Below are 8197 nucleotides of genomic sequence, written 5' to 3'. Positions count from 1 at the left end.
TAATTAGGATTCAAAAGTCAATTTAATTAGTCCCTTGACTTTCCTTTGCCCTGGTAAAGGTTGACCAAGTGGAGTTTAGATTCAACTTTCATTATTGTTGAGAGAGATAACTAAGTTGGACCTCCAATTTCTCTACCTTGCTAAAAGTTGCTTTACAGTTATTATTTATTTTTAATTGCCATTTAATTCACTCGTCATTTAAATTACTTGCTTCTCACCTTCTAAACCCCGATCACAACCTTTATAGCCAATAATAAGAACATACTTCCTCGCAGTTCCTTGAGAAGACGACCCGAGGTTTGAATACTCGGTTAACAATTTCTAAAGGGGTTTGTTACTTGTGACACCCAAAACGTTTATACGAAGGGATTTTTGTTGGTTTAGAGACTATATCTACAACGCGACTGTTTTTATGATATTCTTTACTGGCAAAAATCCTAACGTCACTGGCATAATCTGTTGATCAGCTGAGAATTGAGCATCAGGACCATTCAGCCCTCCTCCATCAGCTAGTAGAGGAGCAGAGGAGGCAGGGGCGTGACATAGATGAGCTGAAGTACAGAGAGGATTCACAGGAGGGAGTAGCAGCTGCCATGACTGAGGTGGTTTAGTTTCTTTATCTTCTGCTTTCCTTAGTTTCTATTTTTTAGTGCTTTTATCTTATTTCCTATTTTCTGTTTGAAGCTTCTGCATGATCATTAGGAGTAGGGGTGTTCGCGGTGCGGTTTGGTTCGGTTTTTTAATGAAAAGTCATCCGATCCAATGTTATATTAATAGTGCGGTTCGGTTTGGTTCGGTTTTTTATTAAGCCTATCCGAACCAAACCAAACCAATTAAATTCGGTTTGGTTTGGTTCGGTTTGTTCGTTTTTTAAATTGTTTTGAAAACATTTCCTATTCTAATCATCAAATCATATCTAGGATACTAAAATAATTAACAATTTTACAAAATCAGTAGATGCAAATGGAACAATGATCAACTTATAAATCACTGACAAATTAGTAGAAGTACTATAAATTAAAATCATTAACAATTTGGTTACAAGAACAGCAAAAACAGATAGAACAATAATCAACCTGAGCTTAATCAAGAAAATCAAGAAATACAATCAAATTAATTCCAAAAATTTTGCAAAAATGGTGCACCAATTCCAAACTGAATCAAGAAATAAAACCAAAATAAGTAAAAAATACAACCAAACTAATTCCAAAAATGTTCATGTGGTGCACCAATTTCACAAATTCTTCCTCTTTCACCTAAGCTGTACATATCCGCCTGCAGCACAAGTAAACCCAACAATTACATAAAATGGTTTCAAACATATTATATGCAACAGAGGTTATGAAAAAGTATAAAATAAATGGTCAGAATCATACAATGGTGAATCTTTTACACCTTCTCATCAATCTTAGGCCATCCTTGTTCAATTTCAGAAGCTTCTCATCAATCATATAATGGTGAACAGCTTTGTGAAAGTCAGCCCCATTTTTACCTTAACTCTTCCAAAGTCTTCCTCTAAACTAAAAAGTTCAGAATCAACCCTAAACCAGAATTTTCCTAAATCAAAACAGAACAAAATTTTCAAAATTAAAAAACTAAATCAGAATCAACTACTCAACCATAGAATCCAGAACAAGCCAACCACAAATAAATTAAACAATGATCAAGAGTAGAAACACAACAACAAATAAAGAGCAACAAATAATAATAATAATAATAATATAGCAATATTACAAAATCAAGAGCATAAACACAACAACAAATAAAATAAAAATAGAACAACAAATAAAATGAACAATGATCAGTGAACCAGCAATCAGAACAATGAATCAATAACAAGTAAAGCAATAAAACAATGAATTTCCCTAAACAATGAAAAACAAATAAAACAATGAACTGAACCAGCAATAAAAATACAACCAGCAACAATAAAATCAATGAATCAATAACAAGTAAAATAATCAAACAAATTACTTAATTCATGTATTATTGTTGCAAGATCTTTGACACTAGAACATGATGGATGGATGTTCTGTTGTGCTCAATAACTGTCTGATCTATATCAAATACTTATTTGTTCTTATAATTATGCATTATGAGTTTGGATCAAAGAACACCTAAATCACAGGATTATTATGTTGATGACAATAACTTTTCTTTGTTCTTGTTCACCATAAACAACTACCCTCTGTTGGCTCTCTACCTTTTTTTATGTTGAACCTTTAAATTCCTTTTCTAGTTAATAGAAGAATCTAACAATGATGAAGTTAGTTCAGAGACTGAAGAGCAGTATTAAAAAAATGTAAGAAATATGTTTATTGAATAAGATATTAGTCAACATGATTCAAGAACCTGAATTAAATACAGGGATGAGAGGCTCATTCAAGAGCTTCTCTCCTTTTTCTCCTCAAAACTCACCAAAACCCCTTAGTTTCTCAACTGATTTTCTCTCACCTTATATACAAGTAACTAACTAATGACATTCTATCACATGATCAATGATTTAGTGCACATGTTATCAATGCATTTAGATGGGAAAATGTAGGCTAAATATTTAAATAATTACATACCTAACTCGGAGGCTCGGGTTCCATGTCTCGGTGGTGTTGTGCTGGGTGGCTCGGTGCTGCGGGTGGCCAGAAACGGTGCTGGGGGTGGTGCCGGTGTGTGTCGACGACCGCGACTCTGCGAGGGTGGTGCTGGCTGGGGATCGATGGTGGTGTCCGCGAGGAGGAAAGATTCGGCGACGCTGTGAAGAAGGCTTCGGTGGCGCTGGGAAGAAGGCTTCTGCGGCGTTGCTAGGTGGTGAGAGGAAGGGCTTCGAGCTCGAGACTGAGAGTGCAAAAGTGCGAGACTGAGAAAATAGAGCTAGGTTTACATTTGCCATTTGGGGTGATTGGGGATTTGGGGGTGGGGGGATTAGGTCACGCACGTTTTGCCGTTTTGGGGGTGGGTAGGGGGTTGGTTTTTTAAGGTTTTAATATATCGGTTCGGTTTCGGTTCGGTTGGGGTTTTCATAATCAAAATCGAAAACCGAATCAAACCACAACAAAAATAGCAAAATGTATTTTTTCGGTTTATTCGGTTTTTGGTTTATTCGGTTTTCGGTTTTTTCGGTTCGGTTGGTCGGTTTAGATCGGTCCGGATTAGTTTTGAACACCCCTAATTAGGAGTAGTTTATCACTTTCTAGTTTAGTTATTTATTTCTATATTCTATGTTTATTTTAAAAGATGTCTCATGTATTGCTTACCAAGATTGAAAAATCAAAAGAAAAAGAAAAGAAATAGTAAAATGCATGAGGTTTGAGTTCTATATTATGAGATTATTCAGATTACTTTGATGTGGTGGCATTATCTTTAATTCTGAATGTATGAATAAACAGTACATATTTGATATTAAAGTTAAGAATGTTGGTTCTTGAGGCATAGGAACTTAGAAAAGTATTATGAATTCTCTAACTAAGTAAGATATTGATCCTTGAAGTAAAACAAACAGCAAGAAAATAAAAAGAAAATTAAAAGAAAAGGTCCAAGGCTCTGTGCATCAATAGTTAGGAGGGTCAAAATTGATCTAAAGCTCAAAAGAGTGGTTTTCCCTAACCATATGCTTGTGGTGGAATGTGTCAAGTAATCCTTGAGACAGGACACTAAGAGTTATGACCAATTGCAAGTACAGAGTATGCCAAAGGCTCTGAGCACCACTAACTGAGAGAAATTAAAAGAAAAATTAGATCTCAAAGAGTTCCTTAGGTAACTGCTTGTGGTTTTCTTGTATCAAGTTAAGCTTGAGGACAAAACACTTAGAGTCACAGCTAGGCTCAAGGTGCAAAGCACCAAAAGAAAAGATAAGAAAAAGCTGTGTTCAAGGATTAATCAAAAATTCAAGAGAAAGAGAATCCATAATATCATCCGGGTTCTAGTGCTGAGAGACATCAATATTTCTGAGCTTCAAAGGATAGTGAGATGCCGAGTCTTTTCAGAGTTAGAGTGTCATTAGCCCCACTCAGTACTTAGACATGAGCTTAAAGGAAAACTCAAGTCTTGAGCGTTTTTCTCTTCTTTTCTTAGTAATATATTGTTTTAGTTGCTTGAGGACAAATGATGCACGAAAATCTGTCTCTCAACAAATTTCCCTCGATAAGTATACCAAATTGTCGTCAAGTAAAAACTCACAATAGAGTGAGGTCAAATCCCACATGGATTGATTGGTTGATCAACTTCAATTGAAGGAGAGTTCTAGTTGAACTAAACAGAGTTGAATTGAGGATTGCAGAATTTAAATTGGCAGGAAACTTGAAGAGCAAGAAATGTAAATGATTAAATTTAAACGGCAGAAATTAAATTGTAGAAAGTAGAATTGCAAGGAAATTAACTGCAGAAACTTAAATTACAAGAAATTAAATGGGAATGGGGATGATTCAGCATAAATGTGAACAACAGGAAATTAAAGAATGGGAAAGATCAGAATGGGGAATTCATTGGGCTAAACGATATTGCATTCTCCGGATCAAGTTCATTCTCATCCCTTCCTCAATCAATGCATTCATTGATCTCCTTGGCAATCTTAAGTGATTGGATCCTAATTCCTTGGCAATCTAATCTCTCTAAGCTTGAAAAATTGCCCAATTCCTTGATTTAACTGCGCATGGGAAGAGATGAAGTTTGGTCACTGATTATACCACATACCTTCATAGATCTAAGTATTGGTAGGATTACATGTCATTATATCCATCCAACCCCCAACCTAATCCAATGTGAGAAAGATTTCAAGCATGATTCTTTGATTTCTCTTCTAAGCCTATCACAGAACCCAAGTACATTCAATTTCTCTTCCAAGATAATTGAATTCTTAAATAAAGAACAAAACCTTTCTAGCAGATCAAGAGAAAAAATAGAGGAAGAAGAATAAAAATTATTATTGATCCATTGAATTACAAAAGAGCTCCCTAACCCAATAAAGAGGGGTTTAGTTGTTCATAGCTCAATTCAAATCAAAAAGAAAGAAAGTGCAGGAAAAATAAAGAGAGTACAAAAGAAAATAATTCCAGAGTTCCCAATTTTGGGTCCCTGGCTTCCAGCCTTTTTGAACTCCCAGAGCCCCCCTCAAGGCCTCTAGAGAGCTCCCTTCAATCTTCAAAGACTCCTCTATTGTACTCTCTTTTCCATCTTCAATTGAGTCTTCATTGTACTTAGATGTGGGCCTTGGCTTTGATTGAAGCAAGTTAAAGTGGCTCTCAATGATGTTAAGGAGGGACGTTTGGCAAACTAATGTTTTACATTCTGCATGGTGCTCAACTGTATTTCTAGTATCAACATTGGTGATCAACGTTAGCAGGAAAATATTTGGCTAAACATTACTTGAAAGAGAATTAAGAATGGCCACTAACGTTTGCCTCAACGTTGGTTCACCAACGTTATATCCAACGCTGCATACTTGTGCGTATGCACACTGCCTTGTACGTGCGCACACTTTCAATATTTCTATTTTTGCGTACGCACACTAGGTTGTGCGTATGCACACAAGGCATTTTTGGCAGCTCAAATTTACAAATCCATCGCAGACATTGGACCCAACGTTGGATTACCGACGTTACCTCCAACGTTGCCCACTTGTGCATACGCACACTGCTGGTGCACGAATTGTGAATCACACTTTTCACAACTCGTACCACTAACCAGCAAGTGCACTGGGTCGTCCAAGTAATACCTTACGTGAGTAAGGGTCGAATTCCACAGAGATTGTTGGATTGAAGCAATCTATGGTTATTTTGTAAATCTTAGTCAGGAAGTCAATTATGTTTATCAGTTGGGATTTTAGTCCTTTAGGCCCTCCTATCCACTGATGCTCAAAGCCTTGGGATCCTTTTCATTTGCCCTTGCCTTTTGGTTTTAAAGGTTATTGGCTTTTTCTACTTGCTTTTTCTCTCTCTCTCTTTTTTTTTTTTTGCAAGCTTTGTTCTTTGCTGCTTTTTCTTGCTTCAAAAATCATTTTTATGATTTTTCAGATTATCAATAACATGTCTCATGTTCATCATTCTTTCACTGCTCTCATCATCCTCCTGTTGAAGGAGTCTGGATCATCCTTTAGCTGAGGTAGCTTTAAGATCTCTCTGATCTTGTCAGGGGTGGTATGAACAATCTTTCCTCTGACCATGGTCCGAAATTCATAGAAGGCAGTTCCAGATAGTTTTTGCTTGTCAGTCTGCCACATATTAGCATAGAACTCCTGGACCATGTTCCTTCCTACTTTCGTTTCAGGATTAGCTAGGACTTCCCAGTTCCTGATTCGAATTTGCTCCTAGATCTCCGGATATTCATCTTCTTTCAAATCGAATCTAACTTCTGGGATCACTGATCTCAGACCCATTACTTTAAGATAATAGTCTGAATGTTCTTTAGATAAGAACTTCCCTTGATTCCAAAGTGGTTTTGGAACGCTCTCTTGCTTGCCTCTTGGAGTGGGTTGTTTTCCTTTAGGAGTCATGATCTTAGTGATCTCGGATAAACACACCAAACTTAGAGGTTTGCTTGTCCTCAAGCAAAAGAAAAGAAAGGAGAGGGATAGAAGGAGAGCTAGGTGCAATTGTTGATGGAGGAGGAGGGAGGCCGAACCCAAATTTAAAGGGATGGGGGGGTGGGTTTTCGAAAAATTGGAAAAGATAAGATAAAAAGATTGAGTTGAAAAAGATAAGATAGAAGATATAGTTTAATTTTGAAAAGATATGATAGATTTTTGAAAAAGATAAATTTGAATTTTGAAAAAGATAACATGAAAATTTGAAAAAGATATGGATTAGTTGAAAAGATTTTTGAGTGAAAAAGATAGATTTGTTTTCAGAAAAGAATTGAAAAGAGTTGGATTTGAATTTGGAAAAATGGATTTTTAGAAATTAAGGATTTTAGAAATCGGCGTTCTTAAAATGTTCATGTAAAAATCATGCATTGAAACATAAAATTTGAAATTAGAATGGAAATACGTGTGAAAAATTGGATTTGGCTCCTCCTTGCTATCCTGGCGTTTGAACGCCCAAACACTGCCTGTTTTGGGCGTTCAGCGCCCAAGTGCTGCTCTCCTGGGCGTTCAACGCCCAACTGCTGCCATTACTGGCGTTCAACGCCCAGTGGGTGCCCCTTTCTGGCGTTGAATGCCCAGATTGCTACCATTACTGGCATTCAACGCCCAGTGGATGCCCATTTTGGGCGTTGAACGCCCAAAATATACCTTTACTGGCGTTTTTTGCCAGTGAGCTCTTTTTCTCTGTTTTGTGTGCCGAGGTCTTCTGTAAATGATTATTTACCTTGTTATCAATGAACTCTATATAAACAAATAAAAATACAAATAGAAATAGGGCAAAAATGCTTAGAGGATTGTTGCCCCATGGCTGGGTTGCCTCCCAGCAAGTGCTTCTTTATTGTCTTTAGCTGGACCTTGCTGAGCTTTTAATCTAGCTTCAGCCTTGAGCATTCTTGCTCAATGTTGCTTTCAAGATAATGCTTGATTCTCTGTCCATTGACAATGAACTTCTTATCAGAATCAATATGTTGAAGCTCCACATAACCATATGGTGATACACTTGTAATCACGTATGGTCCCCTCCACCGGGATTTCAGTTTCCCGGGGAATAGCCTGAGTCTAGAGTTAAACAACAGGACCTTCTGTCCTGGTTCAAAGATTCTAGATGACAGCTTTCTGTCATGCCATTTTTTTAATTTTTCTTTATAAAGCTTGGCATTTTCGAAAGCTGTGAATCTGAATTCCTCTAGCTCATTTAACACTCTATGTCAAACACAAATGGTGTGTCAGCAGCTAGCAGATTGCTTAGAGGTTTTGCGATTTTTGAAAAATTCTTTATAAACCTCCTTACATCCTGGTAGCAGTGGAGTATGTCTCAAAGTGGGTGGAAGCCATAGCCACAACCACCTGTGATGCACAGATCGTCCTCCAATTCCTTAAAAAGCACATCTTCACTAGGTATGGAGTGCCCAAAGGTCTCATTAGTGATGGTGGTCGTCACTTTTGCAACAAACAAATGGAGAAACTCCTTCACAAATATGGAGTAATACACAAAGTAGCCACACCTTACCATCCTCAGACTAATGGCCAAGCTGAACTTGTAAATAGAGAATTAAAGAAGATCCTAGAGAAAACAGTGGGAATCACAAGAAAAGATTGGGCTAGAAAGCTAGAGGATGCATT

General features: G+C 37.1%; 1 long non-coding RNA gene across 1 annotated transcript in view; it reads right to left on the bottom strand.

Moving 5' to 3' along the window:
• The window catches only part of LOC110262922, a 10502-nt gene continuing 3454 nt past the window's right edge, over window positions 1150-8197 (bottom strand). Inside the window, exons 2-4 of the long non-coding RNA XR_002347935.1 lie at window positions 2571-2582; window positions 1396-1557; window positions 1150-1275 (exon numbers count right to left, since the gene is read on the bottom strand). This is a non-coding gene — a long non-coding RNA (uncharacterized LOC110262922). The remainder of the gene's footprint in view (window positions 1276-1395; window positions 1558-2570; window positions 2583-8197) is intronic.

This window comes from Arachis ipaensis, chromosome B05, assembly GCF_000816755.2.
Source record: "Arachis ipaensis cultivar K30076 chromosome B05, Araip1.1, whole genome shotgun sequence".
NCBI lineage: Eukaryota > Viridiplantae > Streptophyta > Magnoliopsida > Fabales > Fabaceae > Arachis > Arachis ipaensis.
Note: the sequence above shows the minus strand (reverse complement) of the source record. Positions and strands in the feature narration are given on the sequence as shown.